This window comes from Rhinolophus ferrumequinum, chromosome 19 (genome assembly GCF_004115265.2).
Source record: "Rhinolophus ferrumequinum isolate MPI-CBG mRhiFer1 chromosome 19, mRhiFer1_v1.p, whole genome shotgun sequence".
Taxonomy (NCBI): domain Eukaryota; kingdom Metazoa; phylum Chordata; class Mammalia; order Chiroptera; family Rhinolophidae; genus Rhinolophus; species Rhinolophus ferrumequinum.
In genome coordinates this window covers 42,269,539-42,286,168 of record NC_046302.1, presented here as the reverse complement: position 1 = coordinate 42,286,168, position 16,630 = coordinate 42,269,539, and the positions used below count along the sequence as shown (strand labels likewise).

At 38.2% G+C, this 16,630-nt stretch overlaps 1 pseudogene; it reads left to right on the top strand.

Moving 5' to 3' along the window:
* The first annotated feature begins 2,516 nt into the window (after positions 1-2,516).
* LOC117011684 (nitric oxide synthase-interacting protein-like) lies at positions 2,517-16,085 on the top strand (annotated as a pseudogene).
* The last annotated feature ends 545 nt before the right edge of the window (positions 16,086-16,630 follow it).

Sequence of the window (16,630 nt, the reverse complement as noted above, 5' to 3'; positions counted from 1 at the left end):
GTGTTCACAGAAGTTCATTAACACAAGAAGAGTGAAAGAAGAAAAACAGCTCTAAGAAGCAAAGTCCAAAGTCCAGGAGGTCAGACGGTAAAAGATAATTGCACTGAAGTGCAGGTGTTGAGCCAAACCCTGAGAGAAGAGCTAAAGCTCATTTTTTTCTTCTATTAGGTTGGTGCAAATGTAATTGCGATGTTTGCAATTATTTTTAACCTTTTAAACCGCAATTACTTTTGCACCAACCTAATATATCTTGCACAGCCTGACATGGGGGAGCCAGCCCTGATCACGCAATTACCTTAGTCAGAACCAACTCAAAACTATGAGGGTCCCTCCACTGACAGAGTGAGGGGCACAGCCAGGAAGAGCATGGTCTCAGTTTGCCTGGGGCAATCACAGTTCGTGCCTGTTTATCCACGTATCGCATACAACTAGCCACCCTTTTCACCTTCCAAAATGGCCCCGTTTGGAAAATAAATTATATGTTCATTGTACACTTAGATAAATATACTTGGGTAATATCTCAGCTCCTGCCAGACTGAATTAGTCATGCATATCTTACTTTCAAACTGACTCACATGGACTTGTACTTCTCTTCCTAATTTTCTTTATCTTTCTGGTGATTATCATCTTTTATGTTCCCGATCACATTACTGCCCCCTCGGTGATGTTCCAGTCTGGGTGCTGTTCCAGGTTTCATTGCCATTGTGTGACCTTATGTAAATTACTTAACTGCGTTTCAGTTTCCTCGTCTTTCAAATAGAACAGGAACCTACAACATGGGTTTACTGTGAACATTAAACTGGTTAATACATGTGAAGTGTTCAGAATAGTGTCTGAACATAACTTATGCTATACAAATGTCTGCTAACTTTCTTAGTAGCAGTATCATTGATGATCTCTCTACCTGAACTCACACAGCTTTTCATTTGGCTCTTGAATTGTTATTAGGTGGGTGCAAAAGTAATTACGGTTTTGGCAATTATTCTTAACCTTTTAAACCGCGATTACTTTTGCACCAACCTAATAGTTAAACCTTTGTGACTATTTTGTTTCTCAATTATATTCTAATCCTAGTGACAAGAACTGTGTCTTATTTTTGTATTCCCCAAGCGCCTACCACAATACCTTGTAAAGAGCAAGAGCTCAGTAAATAAAGATGATTTACATAAACATAACCGCCCAAAAATAATTTGCCATCCTTACGTAAAGTCCATGGGCAAAATAAGAACTTTATTTCATGTGTGGGACTGCCTCTCTCTTGAGAATACATTCCTTCTAGCCTGGGACTGGGTGTAGATGTGAAGGAGATTGTTGGGCCGTGAACTAACTCCTAGAAAACCAAATGAAAGCAGGTGGTTTTGTTTTTTGAAAAGGAAATGTTTAAAAAAAAGTTGTTTTCTTGATTTTTGTCTATTTCTCTTAAATGTAGTTTCTCTCTTTGGACAACTAAATGTTTTACCTGGTCTCTATGTAGGTTCCATGTAATAAAAATTTAGCCATAAATTTATTAAATGTACAGTAATTGGCACCACTCGTAGCACCATGCTGGAATGGGTATAGAATAATGCTTAAAAACACAACAATAAATAGCACTATCTTTGAGGGATGCACCATCTAAAGGAAGGCATTTTAAAATACAGCTTATATGCATCTAAACTTAAGTCATAAAACCATGGAAACATGGACATAAAAAAAAAGTGAGTGGAGGTATACACAATCTTCGTTCCAGAGATATTACAGATAAATGAAAATTTATTATTATTTTCTGCACTATCTAATTTATTCCCAATCACATATATATTCCACAATTATTTTTATCTTTTCAATCAGAATACCAACCGATCAAGGACAAAAATTGGATATTCTCCTTCCTTCTTTTTCATCCAACACAGAAGAACAAACTGTAATCAAACTGTAACACTGATGTACAGGAGGTTAGTTAAGAAATGACGACATTGGGGATGAAGTCAAAATTCTTCATAGTGTTTGAAAATGTTACTGTTAATATCAATACTTAGAGTAACTTTCGCTGTACTTAAAGAAAGGGGGAGAACAGATGGCGGTTCCTCAGTTCATGAGAATCTGATTGTTTTAGTGTGTTTTTTTTTTTGTTAAGTTAATAAAAAGTGAAGTTAAAATCATTGATTAAAAATTACAAGTTCGATGTAAATGCAAATTTGATTTCCTATACACACCCACAAGTAAACATATTTCCTACAATAGAAAAACAAGCCACCACAGTCTCAAAATTAAAGGTTATATAACCATGTATCACTGTAGTTAAAAGAATCTAGGGAACTACTGTGAGAAGGCTGCTTGAACCCACATATGCCATCTTTCTTCCTCATAAAACTATAATAAAGAGATTTTATATATATATATATATTTAAGACATAAACCCCAGAAAGCTAAATTCCAGGCCAGCAATGGAAAAAGCCAGACAATAACCAATCTGATTTACTTGGTCTAGAAATGGTGGCATCAGCGATCTCTGAAAGTTAGGATGAAGTTAAAGGATGTTTACAGAGCAGTTATATCACTGGCCCTTCATCAGTGGGGAGTTCTCTCTCAACACCAGCAGAACACAGGATGTTTACTTTCTGAAGAAGATAAACAGCGGGACTCTGGACAGGGACAGGCTAGGTCCAGGTAAGGGACTGTAATGAAAGTGGGGGAGAATAGGGGTAGGTATTTAAGCACATGTATGTATACCTGAATTTCAAAAATTGCATTTAGAATGGGAATCAAGATGGATTTTGAAGAAAATGGTATAGATTTCAGAATGTTTCCTCCTAAGATTCTGAAAACTGTGCATAAAATTAGCCACCCAGTATCACTGTTGAAAGGTAGACATTAGAGGGTAATTTTCTAAAACTGCAAGTTCAGATATGTGTAACTTCAACGGCAGCAAAAGACTCAATTGCAGCTCTCTTCTGCTGTCTCCGGCATACTTCTCTGTTCAAGAGATACCTACAAACACACTTGAATATCAAAGGTGAAAAAGATAGAAACAAGAAAGAGGTGAAAACAAGAAAGTCACTATGATGAAAGAAAAAAAAAATCAATGAAAAAAGTATGCATGGTATGGACAAATGCAGAAATTGCCCAACATTTAATGAGGTTATAGTTTTCTTAATAGCACAGACTTTGGTACTTCTCTTCAGAAAATCTAAATACATAGTTTGGAAGAATATCTCTATACAATTCTTCAAATTACCTTTGTTTAGCATGAAACTTAAAATATGTTCTCAATAAGGAATCTGTTCAAGTTATATAAGAAGGTAGTACCCTTTATTTTGCATTGTTTGGGCCAAAGTGAGTCGCTGAAGAGATGCTAAAAAGCAGAGAACTTTACTATACAGTCATGGAAATGTACATCTATTCTACAAATTGGGGTTTATTTCATCTACATGCTTATCACTCATCACTTGGGAAAAAATGGAAGACTCTTTTCCCCAGATTCTACCTTGTCTTTTCAAATACTAAGGTATACTGCAAGGTTTTTGAGAGTGATAACTAAATATTATACTGAATATCTAAACAGCTGGAAGAAAACTTAAAGGTCAACTACTCTGGTTACCCACATAATACTTAATATATAATATATAATAACTACACAGCATTCCTGAAACGCAGCCATAACTTCTGCTTAAAATAATTTGTGTACATGAAACTTACTACCTCAAAAAGCCATTTAGTCCCTGTTTGGGCATTCCGGTAGCTAGAACAGTCTTTCTGGACTTTCTCAGCATAATATCAAAGGCAATACTTCTAAGAAAAAGGTAGCTAAATGTGACTACCTTAAAAAATAATAAGCAACAAAACTATCCTTGCATTGATAGGGACAGGCTCGATTATGCTGCAGTAATAAACAAGCTTCAAATCTTAGTAGTTCAACACAACAAACGTTTATTTTGTTTACATGTTTTGTAGATGGCGGGGTGCCACTCATTTTCGTCACTTCAGGGTGTAAAATGACATAGTCTCCATCTCCACATATGCTCCCAGGATTAGCACAGAAAAGGAAATTATACACTTGCGGTAGAAGCATTTGCCCAAAAGTGATATAATCACTACTGTTCACGCTATTGGCCGAAGCAAGTCACATGACTGTGTTTAACTTCAAAAGGGGCAGGAAAGTGAAGAGCTGAAAATCTGGATGAGCAAAACTGACTCCTGCTTTTCTGTAAAAGTAACATATTATAGATAGCATTAAAAGACAGAGGACAGATTACGTAAAAATACTCAAAATATGTCTCAAAGACTTACTATCTTTTATATATGGTACACTTTTAAAACTCAGGGAAAAAAGGGGAACATTACCTCCAATGTATGAATGAATGAAAGGCGTGGAAAGATAATATTCAAAAGCAGATATATAATTTTTAATACATATTCAAATGCTCAACCTCACTGGTAATGAGAGACTAGTACTTGTAAAAATAAAAGCTAATACTTATTGAACAATTACATTGTGTCAGGCATTGTACTTACAATTTATACACATTATCTGAATGTTTCCCCCATCTTGCTACAAGATAAGTACCATGTGTTAATGCCACTTCAAAGATGAGGCTTAGTGATATTAAACTTCCTGGGGTCACGCAGTTTACCAATCCAGGTGTGTGATTCCAACACACATACTAACCTCTGGGCCATATTACTTAAATATGAATGAAAACTTTATTATAATTTTCACCCACATTTTGTTTTTAAGTTATAATGCCAGAAATTATAAAAGAATAAAATCTAGTAGAGGTATAAATCTTTAAAATCTTTTTAGATGATATTTAAATTTTGTCTAACTACAAAAAAAATCCAATGTGCATCATCTTTGATTCATCAGTTCTACTTGTAGCAATCTAGGTATTTTAAGGAAATAATTAAAGTTGGGAGAAAAAAACACATTGTTTGAGGGCCAATCCTGTAAGCAGGAGTTCCCGTTCTCATAGCTCTTGCAACCTTGCAGTCATCACAATATGGAAGTCACTCTCCACATTTAGAAAGGCTCAGGCGTGGAAAGCATCCAGTAAACCACATCTGTTATTATCTACTGAATTCAAACTGGATTCCGTCTACTGAAATGATTCCCTCTACTGCATGATCCCCCACTTTTCTGACAACTACCATATACTATATAAACCTCTCACCATCGCCTTGATTCCATTCACATTTACTGAGTACCCTGTGTGAAGTACTGGGGTGGGGGTGGAGGGACGGATAAACTACAGCTCCCCTTTTGAAGGTACTTAGCCTAGTGGAGATAATTTCCATACAAAATGGTAAAATGCTCTGGTATATATAGGCCAAGGTAAGAGAGAAAGACAAGGCACCTACCCCATCCAAGGAAGACTTCTTGTAGGAAGAGGTGAATGATTAATTTGAGATAATTTAATTGAGATAAGGATAAATTAGCCAGGTAAGAAAGGACAATAGTAATCCAGCCCAGGAAACGACATAAAGCCACAGAGGCATGAAATGGCACCACAGGGGTTCACTGTGCCAAATGTTTTTGGTCTTATTTGTGGGCCTGACTTTGAGCCTCTTGGTATGAACTTTAGAGGAGAAGGAAAATAGGAAAACATGTACTTTTTTTATCTCTAGCCTTCTAGTGAGATTGTCATTCAGTGAAAAATTATAAAATTGTGTCTCATGACAACTTTTTTTTTTCTTTTTGCCACTTGCTTCAAATTCAATACACCACCACGCATACTGATTCGGGATTTGATCTTGCTACATATTTAAAGAAAAGGGAAGGCCAAAAATGCAAGGTGATAAATCAAAAGCTACCAGAACCTCGTGTGTGCACTTAACGGGCAAAAAACATGAGGTCCCTTTTAAATGTGAATGTTGTTTACTAATATGATGAATGGGCTTTAAGTTCCATTCCTCTGAGCTTTCTTTTTATTATTTCTCTTAAATGATGGTTTCAAATGAACCTCATTACTTCCCACTGGGATGCATTCCCATGGCATGAAGGTGAAAGGTTGCCCAGCCTGTGAGAATTCCGATGGCATTTTCTCTAATATGTGGTATCCCATGAAAGCACTGGCGTACTCATCAAGAGCAAGAAAGGTAATATCGACCTTAAGGAACCAGGAGAAACATGAATTTTAAAAATTTATCAAGACAACTGCAAACTGGGATCCTGAAGAAATTCTATACTTGGAGACTAATGACACAGTGAAAATCATGCAGTTTCACAGGTATCTTTGTGGAATCATCTAGTAGCTTACATAAGAATTGTAAGAGGATACAGCCAGAGTTATAATTATTTGTACTTTTAGTTTTGAGATAACTGTATATTCCTATGCATTTGGAAAAGAACAGTATAGTGAGATCCCATGTCCCCTTTACCCTCATGCTCCCGATGGTAACATCTTCCAAACTAAAGCACAGCATCAGAACCATGATATTGACGGTGATGTAGTCAAGACACAGAACATTTCCATCCTAGATTCCACATCTTGCCCTTTCATCACTACAAGCACTTCCCTCACGTCCCCCTCTGCATTCTACTCGCATCCACCCTGTCTTTAATCCCAGGTACCCACTGATCTGACCTCCATTTCAATAATTTTGTCATTTCAAGAAACTTATATTGCAGGGAATCAGACCTTGTGGGATTGATTTTTTGCTTAAGCATGATTCTCTGGCGATTCATCAAAGTTACTCTATCAACAGTGTGTTGCTTGTTGTTGCTGAACGGTATTTCATGGTTTGGCTGTACCACAGTTTGTATGATAGTTTGCCCACTGAAAGACAACATGTAAGTTTTTCTTTTCTCTGGAATTAATGTACAAAAGTGCTATAGGTGGGTCATACATTAACTACATGTTTAGGTTTTTAAAAACTTTCAAATTGTTCTCTGAAGTGGCTGTACCATTTGACATTCCACTCAGAAATGTATGAGTGATACAATTTCTCTATGTCTTTGTTAGCATTTAGTGTTATCACTATTTTTTTTTTAATTACAATCATTCTGATAGGTAGGTAGTGATATCTTAGTGTGCTTTTAATTTGCATTTCCTTGACGGACAAAGTATTGCGTATAGTTTCTGGTGCTTATTTGTCATGTCTACAACCTCTTTGGAGAAATTTCTCTTAAGTCTATTGACCATTTTTTTAGTTGAATTACTTGGTTTTTGACTATCGAGGTTTTAGAATTCTTTATATAGTCTAGATAGTAATCCTTTATTGGATAGTTTGTTAGCAAATACTTTCTCCGAATCTGCAGCACATTTTCATCATCTAACAACATCTTTTACAGAGCAAAAGTTGTTAATTTGATGAAGTCTAATACATCAATTTTTTTCTTTTTCTGGGAGATGCCTTTGATGTAAAATCTAAGGACTCTTTGCTTCACTCTAAAGTCTGAAGATTTTCTCCTGTTTTTGAAAAAAAAAAACTTTCATAGTTTTACACTTTTTATTTAAATTAGTGATACATTTTGAGTTCAGTTTTTATAAGGTGTGATGTTTAGGCTTTAACTTTTTTCTTGCTTATGGATATGGATGCCCAACTGCTCTAGTGCCATTTGTCAGAAAGGCTACCCTTCCTCCAACAAATTGCTTTTGTAACTTTGTCATAAATCAATTGGGCATATTTGTCTTGGTCTGTTTCTGAGTTACTATTCTGTTTCATTGACTTACTTGTCTACCCCTTCTCTAAGTAGTCTTGATTACTGAGCTGTTACTTGCATTTCCTTGCAAGTAACATAATTGAGTAGACTAATTCTTTTCACTTTATTCTTCTTTTTCAAAACTGTTTTAGCCATTCTAGCTCCTTACCTTTCCATTTAAACTTTAGAACATTTTGTTTCTATAGCCCCCAACAGTCTTGCTGGGATTTTAAAATGAATTGTATTAAATCTGTATATCAATTTGGGGAAAACTGGAATCTTTACTAATGTTGAGCTTTCCAATCTATGAATATGGTATGTCTCCCCATTAATTTATCTCTTCTTTGTTTTTGGGGGGTTTTTTTCATCAGCAACTTGTAGTTTTTAGTATACAAGTCCTGTATATGTTTGTTAGGTTTACAGCTAAGTACTTTTGTGTGTTTTTTTTTTGTTTTGTTTTGTTTTTAGTGATTATAAAGGTATATTTTTAAAATTTCAATATCCACATGTTCGTCACCATTATAAAGAAATAAAATTAATTTTATATGTTTATCTTTATCCTGCAACTTTGCTGAAGTTACTTATTAGTTCTTGGAGTTGTTTTTGTTCTTTTTTGTACTGGTTTCTATATAGAACATCATGTCACCTGCCATTAAGTATAGTTTTATCTATCCTTATTATCTTTATGTTGTTTATTTCCTTTTCTTGCCCTATTGTAATGGCTAGAACTTCCAGTGCTAATTTCAATGAGAATAGTGAGAGCAGACCATCTTGCTTTATTCCTGATTTTAGGGGGAAAACATTCAGTTTTTCACCCTTAAGCACAATATTATCTTTAGGGAATTTGTAGAGGCCCTCTATCAGGTTGAGGAAGTTCTGCACAATTCCTAGCTTAATGAGAGTTTTTATCACATGTGGATGCTGAACTTTGTGAAATGCTTTTTCTGTATCAACTGATATAATCATGTGTTGACATCTATTAATTATAAATTTCCATTCAAGTTTAAGTTTTCCTGGTTCTTTTCTATAGTAATTATTTTTTCATGGAAACCTGGACTTGTGGGATACCATAGTCCTCTCTTACCATGGGGGATACAATGCAAGACCCCCAGTGGTTCCAGGAGATGTTTCTGAGCCCTATATACACTGTTCTTTTTCTAAACATGCATACCTATGATAAAGTTTAATTTATAAATTAGGCACAGTAAGAAATTAACAACAATAACTAATAATATAGAACAATTATAATGACATACTCGAATAAAAGTTATGTGGCTGTTGTTTCTCTTTCTCTCAAAATATCTCATTTTATTGTACTTACCTTTGTACTAAATGGAAGCACTTGACAGCTTCTCTTTGGTGTATCTGAATTGCCAGCATCACTACTCTTGCTCTTTGGGGCCACTATTGAGTAAAATAAAGGTTACTTGAACACAAGCACTGTGATACCACGACAATCAGTCTGATAACCAAGATGGCTACTAAGTGACTAAAGAGGCAGGTAGCATATTCAGCATGGATTCAATGGACAAAGGGATGATTCACATCCTGTGCAGAATGGAGCTGGGTGGAACAAGATTTCATCACACTACTTAGAATGGTGTGTAATTTAAAACTTATAAATTGCCTATTTCTTGAAATTTTCATTTGCTATTTTTGGACCACAAATGACCATGGAAAGTAAAACCATGGACAAGGGGTGGGAGGGAACTACTGTATTATGTTATGAGACTCTGGTTCTCATTGAAACCTTCTGCTTTAGCTAGCTTACTGACATCAATCCAGAAGGGAAACCGTGGTGCTTCTGTATTAATGTCAGCTATGGGTAGAAGTCCAGGTTCCCCATTACATGTCCATCCATAACCAAGGCTGGGTTATGTACAAGGCTCCTTGTACTGTTGGATGGGGACTGGAGTTCTGGATCCTCATCAGGCCTCTCTTGCTGGGTGGAGGTGGGTGGGAGTTCAGAGTCACAGCATGGTGTCCCCTAATACAGCAAAGGAGTGGGTTGCTACCACCCAGGAGGGATGACAGGCAGCTCCCTACTCGGGCTTTTCCAACATCACTCTGGCAAGCAGACAGGTGTCATTAAAGCCTGGTCAGAGTGGAAGTCCAAGATCTCCATTCAGATTTTACTGCTACGTGTAGGGGTCGGGACCAGCTTTATTGGTGTGTAGTATTTGGCTATACTACAGTGATAATTGTCTAATATTTTTCTCTTACCAGTCTGCCCCTTTCCTGATCCTTTTGACTACGGAGAACAGGCTTTGGTTGGGACTTTTCTTTGTTTTTCTGCACCCATTTTGTTTCCAAGTTGCTACCTTCTTCATCTCCAAGAATGAGATATATGAGAAAAAAAGAAAATCCAGTGAACTCACCACCATACCATTCCCTGACTCTCCAAATCCCTAGATGCCACAAGCCACACAGGACCTCAGGAAAGTTGCACTGGAGAAGAGAGGAAACCAGTGGGAAGCCGTGGGAGACAGGCTTTGTAGTTGTCAGACAGTAGCGTGATCCCTGGTTCCTGTGGGAGGGTGTGAAGGGCCTGCTTGAATACTTTTGTAGGCTGGCAGGGAAGTGAAAGAGCAGCTGGTCTGACTGACAGAGAATGAGCCACACTGGGCGCCTTTCCTGCTGGGTGGAAGGCGTATCTGGTGAGAGAAGAACTTAGGCTTTTTGAGGTCCTCCTGGTTTCAGATGTTAAGGTAGATTATATCGAGTCTTCATTTCCAGCCTTATACCACAAAAATGTGCCATTTACCATGTGTGCCCGTCCAGGGTTTTCAGTTGTATTTCACATGACGATAGGGAAAAGAACATGTACTCCATCTTCCGGGAAGTAGAAGTGGTCTTATAATTTAACCAGACCTTTGCTAATTAAGATTTCTCCTCATACAAGTACGTCATGAAGCATCTAGATATAGACCTACTTCTTTCTCCCACTAAGAAAATGATATTATCATCCATAGGTATCAAATATTTAACACTTGTTTGTGGTATCATCCACTCCTTTGTTCCAGTGCTAAGTCACCACCTACTTGCCCCTCTAATATCTTTCAATTTCTCTCCAAACCATTGGCAACTTTACTATCACAGAGAACCAGAGTGGCTTGCCTCCTTTTACAGTCTGCCCACCACAGAACTACAAGCACTAGTGGGACAAAAAGCAGATTTAAAGATCAATCTTAAATGAAGTAAAACAACTTTGGAATTTCAGTGGGAAAACAACATTCCATGTACCCACCAACCAACAACAAAATCTATCTACCACCATACAGAATCCCTCGATTTTTCATAAAGTAAGGTCTCATTAATAGTACACTGGATTAAAGACTAATGGTTTAAACAAAGAGCATCATGAAAATATACAAAGATAAAATTTGAGGTTTAAGATAGATGTTAATGAATGCCAAAATTATTTTTAGGTGATATTTTAGAAAGAGTCATTTGAGCTGAATCTGCTGGACGATATGGGTCGTTCCCGTTTGTCTATTTCTCTGTGTGTTTACTTAGAAAAATTAATGTTACTAAGGGAACAACTTCATTTTAGCATGCAGAGTAACATGTTCTTCCTTCTAGTAGATGCGGATGATGAAATAAAACTCCAAAGAAGAAACAGTTGAAACCTCAGCTTCATTAACAACAGAATTATTATTCCTGAAACTTACAAAACCTGGACCTACAAACAATACGCAGCCAAATTTAACACTTACAATTTCGTGAATGTTACGTTGTTCCCCTAGGAAAAATTGGGAGAAACGGGGGCAAAAAAAGGAAGGGCGGGAAAATACAGAGGAGAAATAAAGGGAGAGTAAAGAGGAAATACTTGGTATAGGAATTATCTAGTCTGAAGACAGATTTAAATACAACTGTCTCTAACTCCTGAGAACCAAGAACTACCCTGGCAGGAAGCCATGTGCTCAATATGTGGTTTTAGATTATGGGCAAATTGAAAAAAAAAATGTCATTTTGGCTCCTCTTCTCTGACTTGTCTTTCATCTGAGGTTTGATGAATTCTGGGGAAAATAACATTGCCACTTTAAGGCATTTTGAGATTTCACCCAATTCTTGATTTTAGCATTATATTTTCCTTTTCAAAAAATCCCAATCTTTTCTTACCTATTTTAGTATAATACATATATATAGTACCTTATCCTCTGTCAAAGCACAAAATGTGCAGCCTTAATTAAGTGGATAAGAGCACCGAGAAGAGTGAGTTTATACTTGGAAAGCACATTCTTAGCTATTATTACTGGATGTCACTTTTACTATAACTGAGGAGATAAATATGGCAGGTATAAGCCACTCTTAATTTACAATGGGAAACAAACATGGAGAGGTTAAAATGCCAAATGCAGTACAAATGACTTAATACAGACAAAATGACAAGACTCTATCCCCTTGCCTCCTTACCTTCAATTTCCTCCTTCTAGATTCTTAGTTCTTTAACTGAGAGAAGAGATAGAGGACTCCTGGAAAGGTCGTAAGGATTTGGAGAGGCATCTTGGAATCCATAAATATATGTACTAAACACTGTCTGTAGATCTAATCAGTGTCCTGCACATGTACGTGCAACCATACTCAAATATATATAAAGATGCATTTACAATTAGCTAAATATAAGTTCATTTTAAGATGTGACTGAATTCATATCATCCATGTGTATTCCGAAACAATAGGAACTAAAAGGCATCTGAAATCTTGAATGAATGCTTTCTTTTTGTAATGTCAAAGAGGATCTCTAAAATTAAAAAACAAAACAAAACAAAACAAGCAAGGAAACCACTGCTTTAAATCATAATTTTCTTCAAACAAAGAGTCGCATAAATTAACTACAAACTTGGGAGAAGCAGCAACAGAATTCTGAGATCAGCTGCTAGGGGAGATCTCCCCACGATATCATATGCTAGACCACGTGAAAATGAGGGATGGGCAGGGAAAGGATTGCTGTACAGCTCTTCTCTAAACCAGTTCCCAAAAAGGGCATAGAGGAAGGAGTCCTCCTGGCTTGTATATATTCAGCTTGCTGAATCCTGGAATATGTTGGTGAACTAAGTAACTTTTCATTTACAAATCTGTTTCACAGAGAGTAGAATGAATGGGCTGCAAACTCTACCCAGCAAAAACAGAACATCCGTCATAAGACCCGCAATAATAAACATAACGCTACATTTAAACAAGGTACCCCAATAAAACTAAGGAAACCCAGGGACAATTCTAAAGGACTATTCATATTTTTCACCCTACCATGTAGCACACTGCTCCTGTGCTGAAAACATACTTGAATATTAACAATGGCTGCATCTTGAATTTAGTAGCATCGTTTAATTTTAGGTGTGGGCATTAGAGGATTCAAGCTCCCCTGTCTCAAGTGAATTACAAAAAGAAAGGAGACAGGGGGCTCCTGCTTGGGCTTTGTGTCCTCGGCAATTAGTTTTAACTGACTGGAAGCTGATTTTAAATAATTTTATAGCTTGTGCTAGATCTGTGCCATTTCCCATGTGTGCCCGTCCTATTTTTATGGAAACCAGGACCTCATTCTGGAGGCTCCTGCCTGTCAGGGCTCCAGGTGAAGGCCAGCTGGGGCCACAGGCACTTTGTGTGGATATTAGCATCTGAAGAGGCTTTCAGGAGGCCTTGAGTCTTTGGGGACTTCACGCTACAGTCAGATGGCAACAGCCCTGCCTCTAAGTTTCCTTGCCAGGAAATCCAAATCTTTAGGAAATGAACAGTCTGCACTTGGAGACTATAGTCTGAGCATTCTGAGAGCAAGCAAGTAGGGAGAAGACTGAAGAGTGTCTGGTTGAGGTTTGAGGTTAAGGAGGAATGAGAGGGAAAATGAAGGCAAGGCAGGATAGCAGGGGGTGTGTGCTCTGGCAGAGTGACCGAAGCTTATGAACAATTATTTCCAGGTCCCCACGGCTGTGTGCACATGAATTCATGTAACACACATGCTGCCCTTGATTAATGGGTATAACGGTATTTCCATGATGGGAAATGCTGGCTTGTCAAAAACCATAGAAAAACAGTCTGCCAAAAAGATATGGGCAAAAATGTTTCCTCTGTCAGATAGTAACGTCAACTACACACAGAGAAATTAAAGACTAATTCCTGCATTGAAGGAGAAAGGAGAGTTGATCCAGTTTCTGGTATCCTGAAAGCTGTAATCCTTAGGAAAGCAAATCTTTCATGAAAAACATCAAAAATTATACACGTGAAGACTCTTCAAATCCAGGAAAAGCTTTTTATAGGAAGAAAAGATTAGCATGATCTTATTTCTACTCACCCATTGAAAACGAAGAGGCATTTCTTGACCTTTATTCCTATCACCTACCTGAAAATCATATGGAATCTATTTTAAGATTCTACCTCATTGAAATCTTAGGGTCACAAATAGGTAATTAGAACATAATCAACTGAAACCAAGAAGAAGTCTGCATTTGACAAGTTCAAATATAGTTACAAAATCAAAGCGTTTTATTTCTGTAAGGAACCTTAGTGGTCATGAAAACAGTTTCTCCTTATCGTGCAGATAAAACTGAGGGCCGGAGTGTGGCAGCAATTTGAAAGTGCCCTGATGGATTGGCGACTGAATGCCAGGTGGTACTTGATTAGAAAAGGGAAGAGGGTGACAGAGTATGTATTGAGCACTATACAAGTTTAGCATTTTGCCTTCTTACTGAATATTTAAAAAAATAAAAAAAATACATATAATGTATAAAGAGTTTAAACAGCTGTCAATGGAAGAGCCACACCTAGTCCACTCACTTAATAAAGGGCCTTACTACCTAAACGCTCACTGTGACATGCCCCGATCACGGCCTCACCCTCTGCTTATTTGATCTCGTGGAAGAAGGGGCAAGGAACTACGCTGAATTTTGTTTGCATCATTCCTGTTTTTATTTATAGTTTTACTACTTATGTTTTCTTGAATTTACATGAATTATTCCATAGTGTACGTATTTATTCATGACTTCCTTGTTTCCCTGTTTTTGAAATGCATCATTTTTATGTTAATTGACAGTGCTACATTAATTTTCACTGCTGTATAATATTCAAGGACATTAAAATGCCACACTTGATCCATTCTCCTACTCTACGGATATGTTCAACTTAGTATGTGGGCTGAGAGCTGAGATGTACCATTAACTGTTTGCTCCAACAGAGCCTCTAGCAGAAATATAAGACTGCAACCTAATAACTTCACCTTCAGCTTTTGGAAATTATAGCAATTTTCTTTATCCAGACAACCGGTGCACATTCGAAGGAAAAGAACTCTTAAATGGCATGAGAAAACAACATTATGCTAACCCAAAAGAAGACAGGAAAGGAGAGGAAAAGGAACCAAGGACAGATGGGACAAACGCAAAAACCAACTAGTAAGATGGTAGATTTAAATCCAACCCTGTCAATAATAGCATTAAACGTAAACTGTCTAAACACTGCAAGTAAAAGAGTGATTGTCAAACAGGATAAAAAGCCAGAATTATTTGTCACCCACAAAATATAAGGAATAAATCGGTGAACAGTAAAAGGATGGGAAAAGATACAGCATGAAAACACCAATCAAAAGAGAGCTGGCTACATTAATGAGGCAAAATTCCCTTTCCTTTCCTGTGCAAGGCACACTGAAGAAGCCACAGAGTAACTAGGGTGCGCTATAAGGATGACGTGGCACAGTAAGAACAGTCGTCTACACTTACGATGAGGAGGAGGAAAACGTGATCTCAGGCTGCGGGACCCAGAATATTCGACTGAGCCAGGAGGCTATCAAGGACTTAGAATGCTGCTGCCTCTCAGCATCCCTGCCACGACCCCGACATCACCGCAGATGGCTTCCTATTTGGGCGTCAGGCCATTCTGGAGTACATTTTCCACCAACACAAAAAGGACACCAGCCTGCGAGAAGTAGCCAGGTGCTTAGCAGGAGGAGCCCAAAGAGCTGCAGTAGCTGTGGCTCAGGACCAGGTGCGGGGCTTCCTGGAGGAGGAGGCGGCCAGCGTGGGCCGGCCCTTCACGTCCATGGCTGCTTCAGGGAACAGGCCAGATGACGCCTGACCCACAAGCAAGGACAAGCACAAGCGCTGCCCAGCTTCTGTGTCCCCGCCACTCACCCACAAAGCCACCAAGCTGGAGAAGCAGTCTAGCGACTGACCCGCCTCTCACATCCCGAAAGCCACGGCGCAGGTCTCGCGTGAGCTTCCTGCTGCCTCACGCTCAGTGGACCAGGTGGGGCTCATCTGCACGACGAGCAGCACGTGTGCTAGGTCACCCGCGACTGCCTGAGCGCGGCGCCGAGACGTGAGCGGTGCTGCGGGCCTCTGGGGCCATGGTCACCCTTGAGTGCGTGGAGAAGCTGATTTGGAAGGACATGGTAGACCCTCTGAACGAGGACATGCTCACGACATGTCCTCAACATCATGCTACCTACGGCGGGCAGCACCAAGAAAGGCAGGCCTGAGTGTGCCAGAAACCAAATCAACAAGCTTGAACACAAAAGAAAAAAAAAATCTGGAACCAGATTGCCTGAGTACAAATCCTGGCTCACTGCTAACCAGTTTGAGTACATTATCTTAACCTCCTTCTTTGTCTTCTTCGTCCCTTTCTCCACCTTCAAAATAAGGATATCAGTCGTCTCTTTTCTCAGAGGGCCAGTGTGAAGAATAAATAAATATGTGAAGTGATTGGTACATTTCATGGCAGTAAATACTCAATAAATAGTAGTTATTTGTATTATTAGTAGTTGAAGTGACCGTGGACATCCTTGAATTATCTCAGAATATAACAGGAATGCATCAAATATTTCACTTTCAAGTATGACACACAAAATGTTGGTTTACCACTGGCATATAGGCCAATTAAGAATACTCCAGGTACAAGATTTCCAAACATAGTGGTTTAAGCAAACAGTCTATTGGCTACTACTTGAAACCTGGGTAGGGATTTGTGACCTTGGTAAACTCACCAGTGCCTTTAGATTAGTCCCCGATATCATTCATGCTCCAT